This window comes from Vicugna pacos, unplaced genomic scaffold (genome assembly GCF_048564905.1).
Source record: "Vicugna pacos unplaced genomic scaffold, VicPac4 scaffold_20, whole genome shotgun sequence".
In the NCBI taxonomy this organism is placed as follows: Eukaryota; Metazoa; Chordata; class Mammalia; order Artiodactyla; family Camelidae; genus Vicugna; species Vicugna pacos.
Window position 1 is genome coordinate 54341901 of NW_027328741.1, and position 16673 is coordinate 54358573.

A 16673-nucleotide genomic window follows, 5' to 3' on the forward strand; every position below is an offset into this window, starting at 1 on the left:
CTCTATAAAAGGAATAATTTCATATAGACTCGTGTACACATTTTCACAAGCTTTCCCTAACACAAGTTTCGAATTCGTGCTTTTTTCACAGAAGAATACTTCTGGAGTGTATTCAACCTAATAGATATATAATTTACATGAATTCCATCAACATGGCATTCCGGGTTCCGTACATGATACATGCATGACGGATTCGAGAAACATGCGTTTCTGAGTTGTGAGCATGTGGATTAGTGAACTTTCATCCACCAAAGAAGGCATATATTACACTTTGAAATATTTACTCTGAGTTCATAAGTTTTTTGTATCACCAGGATCTAAAATCGGACATTTGGCAGTAGAAAACTCTCTTTGAGCGAATTCTCACCAATACACATGTAATTTACATTGTTTACATAACCATGGCATTCCGTATTCCGAACATGTTTCATGCATCACGGATTCCTCAAACATGCATATCTGAGCTGTGAACATGCGCATGCCAGATGTTTCAACAACCAAAAAAGTTACTTATGCACTTTGAAATATTTCCTTGGACTTCCTTGCTTCTCCTATCACCAGTTTCAAGAATCACAGTTTGATCCCAGAAAAACCTTGTTGGAGCAAAATCTACCCTAGTGATACGTAATTTGAATAGATTCCTTCAACATGATATTCCATGTTCCGTACATGTTACATGCATGACGGATTCGACAAACATGCATTCCTGAGTTGTGAGCATGTGGATTACTGATTTTTCATCCTCTATAAAAGGAATAATTTCATATAGACTCGTGTACACATTTTCACAAGCTTTCCCTAACACAAGTTTCGAATTCGTTCATTTTTCACAGAAGAACACTTCTGGAGTGTATTCAACCTAATAGATATATAATTTACATGAATTCCATCAACATGGCATTCCGGGTTCCGTACATGATACATGCATGACGGATTCGAGAAACATGCGTTTCTGAGTTGTGAGCATGTGGATTAGTGAACTTTCATCCACCAAAGAAGGCATATATTACACTTTGAAATATTTACTCTGACTTCATAAGTTTTTTGTATCACCAGGTTCTAAAATCGGACATTTGGCAGTAGAAAACCCTCTTTGAGCGAATTCTCACCAATACACATGTAATTTACATTGTTTACATAACCATGGCATTCCGTATTCCGAACATGTTTCATGCATCACGGATTCCTCAAACATTCATTTCTGAGCTGTGAACATGCGCATGACAGATGTTTCAACCAACAAACAAGTTACTTATGCACTTTGAAATAGTTCCTTGGACTTCGTTGCTTCTCCATCACCAGTTTCAAGAATCACACTTTGATCCCAGAAAAACCCTCTTGGAGCGAATTCTACCCTAGAGATATGTAATTTGAATAGATTCCTTCAACATGATATTCCGTGTTCCGTACATGTTACATGCATGACGGATTCGACATACATGCATTCCTGAGTTGTGACCATGTGGATTACTGATTTTTCATCCTCTATAAAAGGAATAATTTCATATAGACTCGTGTACACATTTTCACAAGCTTTCCCTAACACAAGTTTCGAATTCGTTCATTTTTCACAGAAGACTACTTCTGGAGTGTATTCAACCTAATAGATATATAATTTACATGAATTCCATCAACATGGCATTCCGGGTTCCGTACATGATACATGCATGACGGATTCGAGAAACATGCGTTTCTGAGTTGTGAGCATGTGGATTAGTGAACTTTCATCCACCAAAGAAGGCATATATTACACTTTGAAATATTTACTCTGACTTCATAAGTTTTTTGTATCACCAGGTTCTAAAATCGGACATTTGGCAGTGGAAAACACTCTTTGAGTGAATTCTCACCAATACACATGTAATTTACATTGTTTACATAACCATGGCATTCCGTATTCCGAACATGTTTCATGCATCACGGATTCCTCAAACATGCATTTCTGAGCTGTGAACATGCGCGTGACAGATGTTTCAACCACCAAACAAGTTACTTATGCACTTTGAAATAGTTCCTTGGACTTCGTTGCTTCTCCTATCACCAGTATCAAGAATCACACTTTGATCCCAGAAAAACCCTCTTGGAGCGAATTCTACCCTAGAGATATGTAATTTGAATAGATTCCTTCAACATGATATTCCGTGTTCCGTACATGTTACATGCATGACGGATTCGACATACATGCATTCCTGAGTTGTGACCATGTGGATTACTGATTTTTCATCCTCTATAAAAGGAATAATTTCATATAGACTCGTGTACACATTTTCAAAAGCTTTCCCTAACACAAGTTTCGAATTCGTTCATTTTTCACAGAACAATAGTTCTGGATTGTATTCAACCTAATAGATATATAATTTACATGAATTCCATCAACATGGCATTCCGGGTTCCGTACATGATACATGCATGACGGATTCGAGAAACATGCGTTTCTGAGTTGTGAGCATGTGGATTAGTGAACTTTCATCCACCAAAGAAGGCATATATTACACTTTGAAATATTTACTCTGACTTCATAAGTTTTTTGTATCACCAGGTTCTAAAATCGGACATTTGGCAGTGGAAAACACTCTTTGAGCGAATTCTCACCAATACACATGTAATTTACATTGTTTACATAACCATGGCATTCCGTATTCCGAACATGTTTCATGCATCACGGATTCCTCAAACATTCATTTCTGAGCTGTGAACATGCGCATGACAGATGTTTCAACCAACAAACAAGTTACTTATGCACTTTGAAATAGTTCCATGGACTTCGTTGCTTCTCCATCACCAGTTTCAAGAATCACACTTTGATCCCAGAAAAACCCTCTTGGAGCGAATTCTACCCTAGAGATATGTAATTTGAATAGATTCCTTCAACATGATATTCCGTGTTCCGTACATGTTACATGCATGACGGATTCGACATACATGCATTCCTGAGTTGTGACCATGTGGATTACTGATTTTTCATCCTCTATAAAAGGAATAATTTCATATAGACTCGTGTACACATTTTCACAAGCTTTCCCTAACACAAGTTTCGAATTCGTTCATTTTTCACAGAAGACTACTTCTGGAGTGTATTCAACCTAATAGATATATAATTTACATGAATTCCATCAACATGGCATTCCGGGTTCCGTACATGATACATGCATGACGGATTCGAGAAACATGCGTTTCTGAGTTGTGAGCATGTGGATTAGTGAACTTTCATCCACCAAAGAAGGCATATATTACACTTTGAAATATTTACTCTGACTTCATAAGTTTTTTGTATCACCAGGTTCTAAAATCGGACATTTGGCAGTGGAAAACACTCTTTGAGTGAATTCTCACCAATACACATGTAATTTACATTGTTTACATAACCATGGCATTCCGTATTCCGAACATGTTTCATGCATCACGGATTCCTCAAACATGCATTTCTGAGCTGTGAACATGCGCGTGACAGATGTTTCAACCACCAAACAAGTTACTTATGCAGTTTGAAATAGTTCCTTGGACTTCGTTGCTTCTCCTATCACCAGTTTCAAGAATCACACTTTGATCCCAGAAAAACCCTCTTGGAGCGAATTCTACCCTAGAGATATGTAATTTGAATAGATTCCTTCAACATGATATTCCGTGTTCCGTACATGTTACATGCATGACGGATTCGACATACATGCATTCCTGAGTTGTGAGCATGTGGATTACTGATTTTTCATCCTCTATAAAAGGAATAATTTCATATAGACTCGTGTACACATTTTCACAAGCTTTCCCTAACACAAGTTTCGAATTCGTTCATTTTTCACCGAAGACTACTTCTGGAGTGTATTCAACCTAATAGATATATAATTTACATGAATTCCATCAACATGGCATTCCGGGTTCCGTACATGATACATGCATGACGGATTCGAGAAACATGCGTTTCGGAGTTGTGAGCATGTGGATTAGTGAACTTTCATCCACCAAAGAAGGCATATATTACACTTTGAAATATTTACTCTGACTTCATAAGTTTTTTGTATCACCAGGTTCTAAAATCGGACATTTGGCAGTGGAAAACACTCTTTGAGCGAATTCTCACCAATACACATGTAATTTACATTGTTTACATAACCATGGCATTCCGTATTCCGAACATGTTTCATGCATCACGGATTCCTCAAACATGCATTTCTGAGCTGTGAACATGCGCATGACAGATGTTTCAACCACCAAACAAGTTATTATGCACTTTGAAATAGTTCCTTGGACTTCGTTGCTTCTCCTATCACCAGTTTCAAGAATCACACTTTGATCCCAGAAAAACCCTCTTGGAGCGAATTCTACCCTAGAGATATGTAATTTGAATAGATTCCTTCAACATGATATTCCGTGTTCCGTACATGTTACATGCATGACGGATTCGACATACATGCATTCCTGAGTTGTGACCATGTGGATTACTGATTTTTCATCCTCTATAAAAGGAATAATTTCATATAGACTCGTGTACACCTTTTCACAAGCTTTCCCTAACACAAGTTTCGAATTCGTTCATTTTTCACAGAAGAATACTTCTGGAGTTTATTCAACCTAATAGATATATAATTTACATGAATTCCATCAACATGGCATTCCGGGTTCCGTACATGATACATGCATGACGGATTCGAGAAACATGCGTTTCTGAGTTGTGAGCATGTGGATTAGTGAACTTTCATCCACCAAAGAAGGCATATATTACACTTTGAAATATTTACTCTGACTTCATAAGTTTTTTGTATCACCAGGTTCTAAAATCGGACATTTGGCAGTAGAAAACACTCTTTGAGCGAATTCTCACCAATACACATGTAATTTACATTGTTTACATCACCACGGCATTCCGTATTCCGAACATGTTTCATGCATCACGGATTCCTCAAACATGCATTTCTGAGCTGTGAACATGCACATGACAGATGTTTCAACCACCAAACAAGTTACTTATGCACTTTGAAATAGTTCCTTGGACTTCGTTGCTTCTCCTATCACCAGTTTCAAGAATCACACTTTGATCCCAGAAAAACCCTCTTGGATCGAATTCTACCCTAGAGATATGTAATTTGAATAGATTCCTTCAACATGATATTCCGTGTTCCGTACATGTTACATGCATGACGGATTCGACAAACATGCATTCCTGAGTTGAGAGTATGTGGATTACAGATTTTTCATCCTCTATAAAAGGAATAATTTCATATAGACTCGTGTACACATTTTCACAAGCTTTCCCTAACACAAGTTTCGAATTCGTGCTTTTTTCACAGAAGAATACTTCTGGAGTGTATTCAACCTAATAGATATATAATTTACATGAATTCCATCAACATGGCATTCCGGGTTCCGTACATGATACATGCATGACGGATTCGAGAAACATGCGTTTCTGAGTTGTGAGCATGTGGATTAGTGAACTTTCATCCACCAAAGAAGGCATATATTACACTTTGAAATATTTACTCTGAGTTCATAAGTTTTTTGTATCACCAGGATCTAAAATCGGACATTTGGCAGTAGAAAACTCTCTTTGAGCGAATTCTCACCAATACACATGTAATTTACATTGTTTACATAACCATGGCATTCCGTATTCCGAACATGTTTCATGCATCACGGATTCCTCAAACATGCATATCTGAGCTGTGAACATGCGCATGCCAGATGTTTCAACAACCAAAAAAGTTACTTATGCACTTTGAAATATTTCCTTGGACTTCCTTGCTTCTCCTATCACCAGTTTCAAGAATCACAGTTTGATCCCAGAAAAACCTTGTTGGAGCAAAATCTACCCTAGTGATACGTAATTTGAATAGATTCCTTCAACATGATATTCCATGTTCCGTACATGTTACATGCATGACGGATTCGACAAACATGCATTCCTGAGTTGTGAGCATGTGGATTACTGATTTTTCATCCTCTATAAAAGGAATAATTTCATATAGACTCGTGTACACATTTTCACAAGCTTTCCCTAACACAAGTTTCGAATTCGTTCATTTTTCACAGAAGAACACTTCTGGAGTGTATTCAACCTAATAGATATATAATTTACATGAATTCCATCAACATGGCATTCCGGGTTCCGTACATGATACATGCATGACGGATTCGAGAAACATGCGTTTCTGAGTTGTGAGCATGTGGATTAGTGAACTTTCATCCACCAAAGAAGGCATATATTACACTTTGAAATATTTACTCTGACTTCATAAGTTTTTTGTATCACCAGGTTCTAAAATCGGACATTTGGCAGTAGAAAACACTCTTTGAGCGTATTCTCACCAATACACATGTAATTTATATTGTTTACATAACCATGGCATTCCGTATTCCGAAGATGATTCATGCATCACGAATTCCTCAAATTGCATTTCTGAGCTGTGAACAAGCACATGACAGATATTTCAACCACCAAACAAGTTACTTATGCACTTTGAAATAGTTCCTTGGACTTCGTTGCTTCTCCTATCACCAGTTTCAGAATGACACTGTGATACCAGAAAAACCCTCTTGGAGCGAATTCTACCCTAGAGATATGTAATTTGAATAGATTCCTTCAACATGATATTCCGTGTTCCGTACATGTTACATGCATGACGGATTCGACAAACATGCATTCCTGAGTTGAGAGCATGTGGATTACTGATTTTTCATCCTCTGTAAAAGGAATAATTTCATATAGACTCGTGTACACATTTTCACAAGCTTTCCCTAACACAAGATTCGAATTCTTTCATTTTTCACAGAAGAATACTTCTGGAGTGTATTGAACCTAATAGATATAGAATTTACATGAATTCCATCAACATGGCATTCCGGGTTCCGTACATGATACATGCATGATGGATTCGAGAAACATGCGTTTCTGAGTTGTGAGCATGTGGATTAGTGAACTTTCATCCACCAAAGAAGGCATATATTACACTTTGAAATATTTACTCTGACTTCATAAGTTTTTTGTATCACCAGGTTCTAAAATCGGACATTTGGCAGTAGAAAACACTCTTTGAGCGAATTCTCACCAATACACATTTAATTTACATTGTTTACATCACCACGGCATTCCGTATTCCGAACATGTTTCATGCATCACGGATTCCTCAAACATGCATTTCTGAGCTGTGAACATGCACATGACAGATGTTTCAACCACCAAACAAGTTACTTATGCACTTTGAAATAGTTCCTTGGACTTCGTTGCTTCTCCTATCACCAGTTTCAAGAATCACACTTTGATCCCAGAAAAACCCTCTTGGAGCGAATTCTACCCTAGAGATATGTAATTTGAATAGATTCCTTCAACATGATATTCCGTGTTCCGTACATGTTACATGCATGACGGATTCGACAAACATGCATTCCTGAGTTGTGAGCATGTGGATTACTGATTTTTCATCCTCTATAAAAGGAATAATTTCATATAGACTCGTGTACACATTTTCACAAGCTTTCCCTAACACAAGTTTCGAATTCGTTCATTTTTCACAGAAGAATACTTCTGGAGTGTATTCAACCTAATAGATATATAATTTACATGAATTCCATCAACATGGCATTCCGGGTTCCGTACATGATACATGCATGACGGATTCGAGAAACATGCGTTTCTGAGTTGTGAGCATGTGGATTAGTGAACTTTCATCCACCAAAGAAGGCATATATTACACTTTGAAATATTTACTCTGACTTCATAAGTTTTTTGTATCACCAGGTTCTAAAATCGGACATTTGGCAGTAGAAAACACTCTTTGAGCGTATTCTCACCAATACACATGTAATTTATATTGTTTACATAACCATGGCATTCCGTATTCCGAAGAAGATTCATGCATCACGAATTCCTCAAATTGCATTTCTGAGCTGTGAACATGCGCATGACAGATGTTTCAACCACCAAACAAGTTACTTATGCACTTTGAAATAGTTCCTTGGACTTCGTTGCTTCTCCTATCACCAGTTTCAAGAATGACACTGTGATACCAGAAAAACCCTCTTGGAGCGAATTCTACCCTAGAGATATGTAATTTGAATAGATTCCTTCAACATGATATTCCGTGTTCCGTACATGTTACATGCATGACGGATTCGACATACATGCATTCCTGAGTTGTGACCATGTGGATTACTGATTTTTCATCCTCTGTAAAAGGAATAATTTCATATAGACTCGTGTACACATTTTCACAAGCTTTCCCTAACACAAGTTTCGAATTCGTTCATTTTTCACAGAAGAATACTTCTGGAGTGTATTCAACCTAATAGATATATAATTTACATGAATTCCATCAACATGGCATTCCGGGTTCCGTACATGATACATGCATGACGGATTCGAGAAACATGCGTTTCGGAGTTGTGAGCATGTGGATTAGTGAACTTTCATCCACCAAAGAAGGCATATATTACACTTTGAAATATTTACTCTGACTTCATAAGTTTTTTGTATCACCAGGTTCTAAAATCGGACATTTGGCAGTGGAAAACACTCTTTGAGCGAATTCTCACCAATACACATGTAATTTACATTGTTTACATAACCATGGCATTCCGTATTCCGAACATGTTTCATGCATCACGGATTCCTCAAACATGCATTTCTGAGCTGTGAACATGCGCATGACAGATGTTTCAACCACCAAACAAGTTATTATGCACTTTGAAATAGTTCCTTGGACTTCGTTGCTTCTCCTATCACCAGTTTCAAGAATCACACTTTGATCCCAGAAAAACCCTCTTGGAGCGAATTCTACCCTAGAGATATGTAATTTGAATAGATTCCTTCAACATGATATTCCGTGTTCCGTACATGTTACATGCATGACGGATTCGACATACATGCATTCCTGAGTTGTGACCATGTGGATTACTGATTTTTCATCCTCTATAAAAGGAATAATTTCATATAGACTCGTGTACACCTTTTCACAAGCTTTCCCTAACACAAGTTTCGAATTCGTTCATTTTTCACAGAAGAATACTTCTGGAGTGTATTCAACCTAATAGATATATAATTTACATGAATTCCATCAACATGGCATTCCGGGTTCCGTACATGATACATGCATGACGGATTCGAGAAACATGCGTTTCTGAGTTGTGAGCATGTGGATTAGTGAACTTTCATCCACCAAAGAAGGCATATATTACACTTTGAAATATTTACTCTGACTTCATAAGTTTTTTGTATCACCAGGTTCTAAAATCGGACATTTGGCAGTAGAAAACACTCTTTGAGCGTATTCTCACCAATACACATGTAATTTATATTGTTTACATAACCATGGCATTCCGTATTCCGAAGATGATTCATGCATCACGAATTCCTCAAATTGCATTTCTGAGCTGTGAACAAGCACATGACAGATATTTCAACCACCAAACAAGTTACTTATGCACTTTGAAATAGTTCCTTGGACTTCGTTGCTTCTCCTATCACCAGTTTCAAGAATGACACTGTGATACCAGAAAAACCCTCTTGGAGCGAATTCTACCCTAGAGATATGTAATTTGAATAGATTCCTTCAACATGATATTCCGTGTTCCGTACATGTTACATGCATGACGGATTCGACAAACATGCATTCCTGAGTTGAGAGCATGTGGATTACTGATTTTTCATCCTCTGTAAAAGGAATAATTTCATATAGACTCGTGTACACATTTTCACAATCTTTCCCTAACACAAGTTTCGAATTCTTTCATTTTTCACAGAAGAATACTTCTGGAGTGTATTGAACCTAATAGATATAGAATTTACATGAATTCCATCAACATGGCATTCCGGGTTCCGTACATGATACATGCATGATGGATTCGAGAAACATGCGTTTCTGAGTTGTGAGCATGTGGATTAGTGAACTTTCATCCACCAAAGAAGGCATATATTACACTTTGAAATATTTACTCTGACTTCATAAGTTTTTTGTATCACCAGGTTCTAAAATCGGACATTTGGCAGTAGAAAACACTCTTTGAGCGAATTCTCACCAATACACATGTAATTTACATTGTTTACATCACCACGGCATTCCGTATTCCGAACATGTTTCATGCATCACGGATTCCTCAAACATGCATTTCTGAGCTGTGAACATGCACATGACAGATGTTTCAACCACCAAACAAGTTACTTATGCACTTTGAAATAGTTCCTTGGACTTCGTTGCTTCTCCTATCACCAGTTTCAAGAATCACACTTTGATCCCAGAAAAACCCTCTTGGAGCGAATTCTACCCTAGAGATATGTAATTTGAATAGATTCCTTCAACATGATATTCCGTGTTCCGTACATGTTACATGCATGACGGATTCGACAAACATGCATTCCTGAGTTGAGAGTATGTGGATTACAGATTTTTCATCCTCTATAAAAGGAATAATTTCATATAGACTCGTGTACACATTTTCACAAGCTTTCCCTAACACAAGTTTCGAATTCGTGCTTTTTTCACAGAAGAATACTTCTGGAGTGTAATCAACCTAATAGATATATAATTTACATGAATTCCATCAACATGGCATTCCGGGTTCCGTACATGATACATGCATGACGGATTCGAGAAACATGCGTTTCTGAGTTGTGAGCATGTGGATTAGTGAACTTTCATCCACCAAAGAAGGCATATATTACACTTTGAAATATTTACTCTGAGTTCATAAGTTTTTTGTATCACCAGGATCTAAAATCGGACATTTGGCAGTAGAAAACACTATTTGAGCGAATTCTCACCAATACACATGTAATTTACATTGTTTACATAACCATGGCATTCCGTATTCCGAACATGTTTCATGCATCACGGATTCCTCAAACATGCATTTCTGAGCTGTGAACATGCGCATGCCAGATGTTTCAACAACCAAAATAGTTACCTATGCACTTTGAAATATTTCCTTGGACTTCCTTGCTTCTCCTATCACCAGTTTCAAGAATCACAGTTTGATCCCAGAAAAACCTTGTTGGAGCAAAATCTACCCTAGTGATACGTAATTTGAATAGATTCCTTCAACATGATATTCCATGTTCCGTACATGTTACATGCATGACGGATTCGACAAACATGCATTCCTGAGTTGTGAGCATGTGGATTACTGATTTTTCATCCTCTATAAAAGGAATAATTTCATATAGACTCGTGTACACATTTTCACAAGCTTTCCCTAACACAAGTTTCGAATTCGTTCATTTTTCACAGAAGAATACTTCTGGAGTGTATTCAACCTAATAGATATATAATTTACATGAATTCCATCAACATGGCATTCCGGGTTCCGTACATGATACATGCATGACGGATTCGAGAAACATGCGTTTCTGAGTTGTGAGCATGTGGATTAGTGAACTTTCATCCACCAAAGAAGGCATATATTACACTTTGAAATATTTACTCTGACTTCATAAGTTTTTTGTATCACCAGGTTCTAAAATCGGACATTTGGCAGTAGAAAACACTCTTTGAGCGTATTCTCACCAATACACATGTAATTTATATTGTTTACATAACCATGGCATTCCGTATTCCGAAGATGATTCATGCATCACGAATTCCTCAAATTGCATTTCTGAGCTGTGAACAAGCACATGACAGATATTTCAACCACCAAACAAGTTACTTATGCACTTTGAAATAGTTCCTTGGACTTCGTTGCTTCTCCTATCACCAGTTTCAAGAATGACACTGTGATACCAGAAAAACCCTCTTGGAGCGAATTCTACCCTAGAGATATGTAATTTGAATAGATTCCTTCAACATGATATTCCGCGTTCCGTACATGTTACATGCATGACGGATTCGACATACATGCATTCCTGAGTTGTGAGCATGTGGATTACTGATTTTTCATCCTCAATAAAAGGAATAATTTCATATAGACTCGTGTACACATTTTCACAAGCTTTCCCTAACACAAGTTTCGAATTCGTTCATTTTTCACAGAAGAATACTTCTGGAGTTTATTCAACCTAATAGATATATAATTTACATGAATTCCATCAACATGGCATTCCGGGTTCCGTACATGATACATGCATGACAGATTCGAGAAACATGCGTTTCTGAGTTGTGAGCATGTGGATTAGTGAACTTTCATCCACCAAAGGAGGCATATATTACACTTTGAAATATTTACTCTGAGTTCATAAGTTTTTTGTATCACCAGGATCTAAAATAGGACATTTGGCAGTAGAAAACACTCTTTGAGCGAATTCTCACCAATACAGATGTAATTTACATTGTTTACATAACCATGGCATTCCGTATTCCGAACATGTTTCATACATCACGGATTCCTCAAACATGCATTTCTGAGCTATGAACATGCGCATGCCAGATGTTTCAACAACCAAAAAAGTTACTTATGCACTTTGAAATATTTCCTTGGACTTCCTTGCTTCTCCTATCACCAGTTTCAAGAATCACAGTTTGATCCCAGAAAAACCTTGTTGGAGCAAAATCTACCCTAGTGATACGTAATTTGAATAGATTCCTTTAACATGATATTCCATGTTCCGTACATGTTACATGCATGACGGATTCGACAAACATGCATTCCTGAGTTGTGAGCATGTGGATTACTGATTTTTCATCCTCTATAAAAGGAATAATTTCATATAGACTCGTGTACACATTTTCACAAGCTTTCCCTAACACAAGTTACGAATTCGTTCATTTTTCACAGAAGAATACTTCTGGAGTTTATTCAACCTAATAGATATATAATTTACATGAATTCCATCAACATGGCATTCCGGGTTCCGTACATGATACATGCATGACGGATTCGAGAAACATGCGTTTCTGAGTTGTGAGCATGTGGATTAGTGAACTTTCATCCACCAAAGAAGGCATATATTACACTTTGAAATATTTACTCTGACTTCATAAGTTTTATGTATCACCAGGTTCTAAAATCGGACATTTGGGAGTAGAAAACACTCTTTGAGCGAATTCTCACCAATACACATGTAATTTACATTGTTTACATAACCATGGCTTTCCGTACTCCGAAGATGATTCATGCATCACGAATTCCTCAAATTGCATTTCTGAGCTGTGAACATGCACATGACAAATATTTCAACCACCAAACAAGTTACTTATGCACTTTGAAATATTTCCTTGGACTTCCTTGCTTCTCCTATCACCAGTTTCATGAATCACACTTTGATCCCAGAAAAACCCTCTTGGAGCGAATTCTACCCTAGAGATATGTAATTTGAATAGATTCCTTCAACATGATATTCCGTGTTCCGTACATGTTACATGCATGACGGATTCGACAAACATGCATTCCTGAGTTGAGAGCATGTGGATTACTGATTTTTCATCCTCTATAAAAGGAATAATTTCATATAGACTCGTGTACACATTTTCACAAGCTTTCCCTAACACAAGTTTCGAATTCGTTCATTTTTCACAGAAGAATACTTCTGGAGTGTATTCAACCTAATAGATATATAATTTACATGAATTCCATCAACATGGCATTCCGGGTTCCGTACATGATACATGCATGACGGATTCGAGAAACATGCGTTTCTGAGTTGTGAGCATGTGGATTAGTGAACTTTCATCCACCAAAGAAGGCATATATTACACTTTGAAATATTTACTCTGACTTCATAAGTTTTTTGTATCACCAGGTTCTAAAATCGGACATTTGGCAGTAGAAAACACTCTTTGAGCGAATTCTCACCAATACACATGTAATTTACATTGTTTACATAACCATGGCATTCCGTATTCCGAACATGTTTCATGCATCACGGATTCCTCAAACATGCATTTCTGAGCTGTGAACATGCGCATGACAGATGTTTCAACCACCAAACAAGTTACTTATGCACTTTGAAATAGTTCCTTGGACTTCGTTGCTTCTCCTATCACCAGTTTCAAGAATCACACTTTGATCCCAGAAAAACCCTCTTGGAGCGAATTCTACCCTAGAGATATGTAATTTGAATAGATTCCTTCAACATGATATTCCGTGTTCCGTACATGTTACATGCATGACGGATTCGACATACATGCATTCCTGAGTTGTGAGCATATGGATTACTGATTTTTCATCCTCTATAAAAGGAATAATTTCATATAGACTCGTGTACACATTTTCACAAGCTTTCCCTAACAGAAGTTTCGAATTCGTTCATTTTTCACAGAAGAATACTTCTGGAGTGTATTCAACCTAATAGATATATAATTTACATGAATTCCATCAACATGGCATTCCGGGTTCCGTACATGATACATGCATGACGGATTCGAGAAACATGCATTTCTGAGTTGTGAGCATGTGGATTAGTGAACTTTCATCCACCAAAGAAGGCATATATTACACTTTGAAATATTTACTCTGACTTCATAAGTTTTTTGTATCACCAGGTTCTAAAATCGGACATTTGGCAGTAGAAAACACTCTTTGAGCGAATTCTCACCAATACACATGTAATTTACATTGTTTACATAACCATGGCATTCCGTATTCCGAACATGTTTCATGCATCACGGATTCCTCAAACATGCATTTCTGAGCTGTGAACATGTGCATGACAGATGTTTCAACCACCAAACAAGTTACTTATGCACTTTGAAATAGTTCCTTGGACTTCGTTGCTTCTCCTATCACCAGTTTCAAGAATCACACTTTGATCCCAGAAAAACCCTCTTGGAGCGAATTCTACCCTAGAGATATGTAATTTGAATAGATTCCTTCAACATGATATTCCGTGTTCCGTACATGTTACATGCATGACGGATTCGACATACATGCATTCCTGAGTTGTGAGCATGTGGATTACTGATTTTTCATCCTCTATAAAAGGAATAATTTCATATAGACTCGTGTGCACATTTTCACAAGCTTTCCCTAACACAAGTTTCGAATTCGTTCATTTTTCACAGAAGAATACTTCTGGAGTGTATTCAACCTAATGGATATATAATTTACATGAATTCCATCAACATGGCATTCCGGGTTCCGTACATGATACATGCATGACGGATTCGAGAAACATGCGTTTCTGAGTTGTGAGCATGTGGATTAGTGAACTTTCATCCACCAAAGAAGGCATATATTACACTTTGAAATATTTACTCTGACTTCATAAGTTTTTTGTATCACCAGGTTCTAAAATCGGACATTTGGCAGTAGAAAACACTCTTTGAGCGAATTCTCACCAATACACATGTAATTTATATTGTTTACATAACAATGGCATTCCGTATTCCGAAGATGATTCATGCATCACGAATTCCTCAAATTGCATTTCTGAGCTGTGTACATGCACATGACAGATATTTCAAACACCAAACAAGTTACTTATGCACTTTGAAATAGTTCCTAGGACTTCGTTACTTCTCCTATCACCAGTTTCAAGAATCACACTTTGATCCCAGAAAAACCCTCTTGGAGCGAATTCTACCCTAGAGATATGTAATTTGAATAGATTCCTTCAACATGATATTCCGTGTTCCGTACATGTTACATGCATGACGGATTCGACAAACATGCATTCCTGAGTTGAGAGCATGTGGATTACTGATTTTTCATCCTCTGTAAAAGGAATAATTTCATATAGACTCGTGTACACATTTTCACAAGCTTTCCCTAACACAAGTTTCGAATTCGTTCATTTTTCACAGAAGAATAATTCTGGAGTATATTCAATCTAATAGATATATAATTTACATGAATTCCATCAACATGGCATTCCGGGTTCCGTACATGATACATGCATGACGGATTCGAGAAACATGCGTTTCTGAGTTGTGAGCATGTGGATTAGTGAACATTCATCCACCAAAGAAGGCATATATTACACTTTGAAATATTTACTCTGACTTCATAAGTTTTATGTATCACCAGGTTCTAAAATCGGACATTTGGCAGTAGAAAACACTCTTTGAGCGAATTCTCACCAATACACATGTAATTTACATTGTTTACATAACCATGGCATTCCGTATTCCGAACATGTTTCATGAATCACGGATTCCTCAAACATGCATTTCTGAGCTGTGAACATGCGCATGACAGATGTTTCAACCACCAAACAAGTTATTATGCACTTTGAAATAGTTCCTTGGACTTCGTTGCTTCTCCTATCACCAGTTTCAAGAATCACACTTTGATCCCAGAAAAACCCTCTTGGAGCGAATTCTACCCTAGAGATATGTAATTTGAATAGATTCCTTCAACATGATATTCCGTGTTCCGTACATGTTACATGCATGACGGATTCGACATACATGCATTCCTGAGTTGTGAGCATGTGGATTACTGATTTTTCATCCTCTATAAAAGGAATAATTTCATATAGACTCGTGTGCACATTTTCACAAGCTTTCCCTAACACAAGTTTCGAATTCGTTCATTTTTCACAGAAGAATACTTCTGGAGTGTATTCAACCTAATAGATATATAATTTACATGAATTCCATCAACATGGCATTCCGGGTTCCGTACATGATACATGCATGACGGATTCGAGAAACATGCGTTTCTGAGTTGTGAGCATGTGGATTAGTGAACTTTCATCCACCAAAGAAGGCATATATTACACTTTGAAATATTTACTCTGACTTCATAAGTTTTTTGTATCACCAGGTTCTAAAATCGGACATTTGGCAGTAGAAAACACTCTTTGAGCGAAT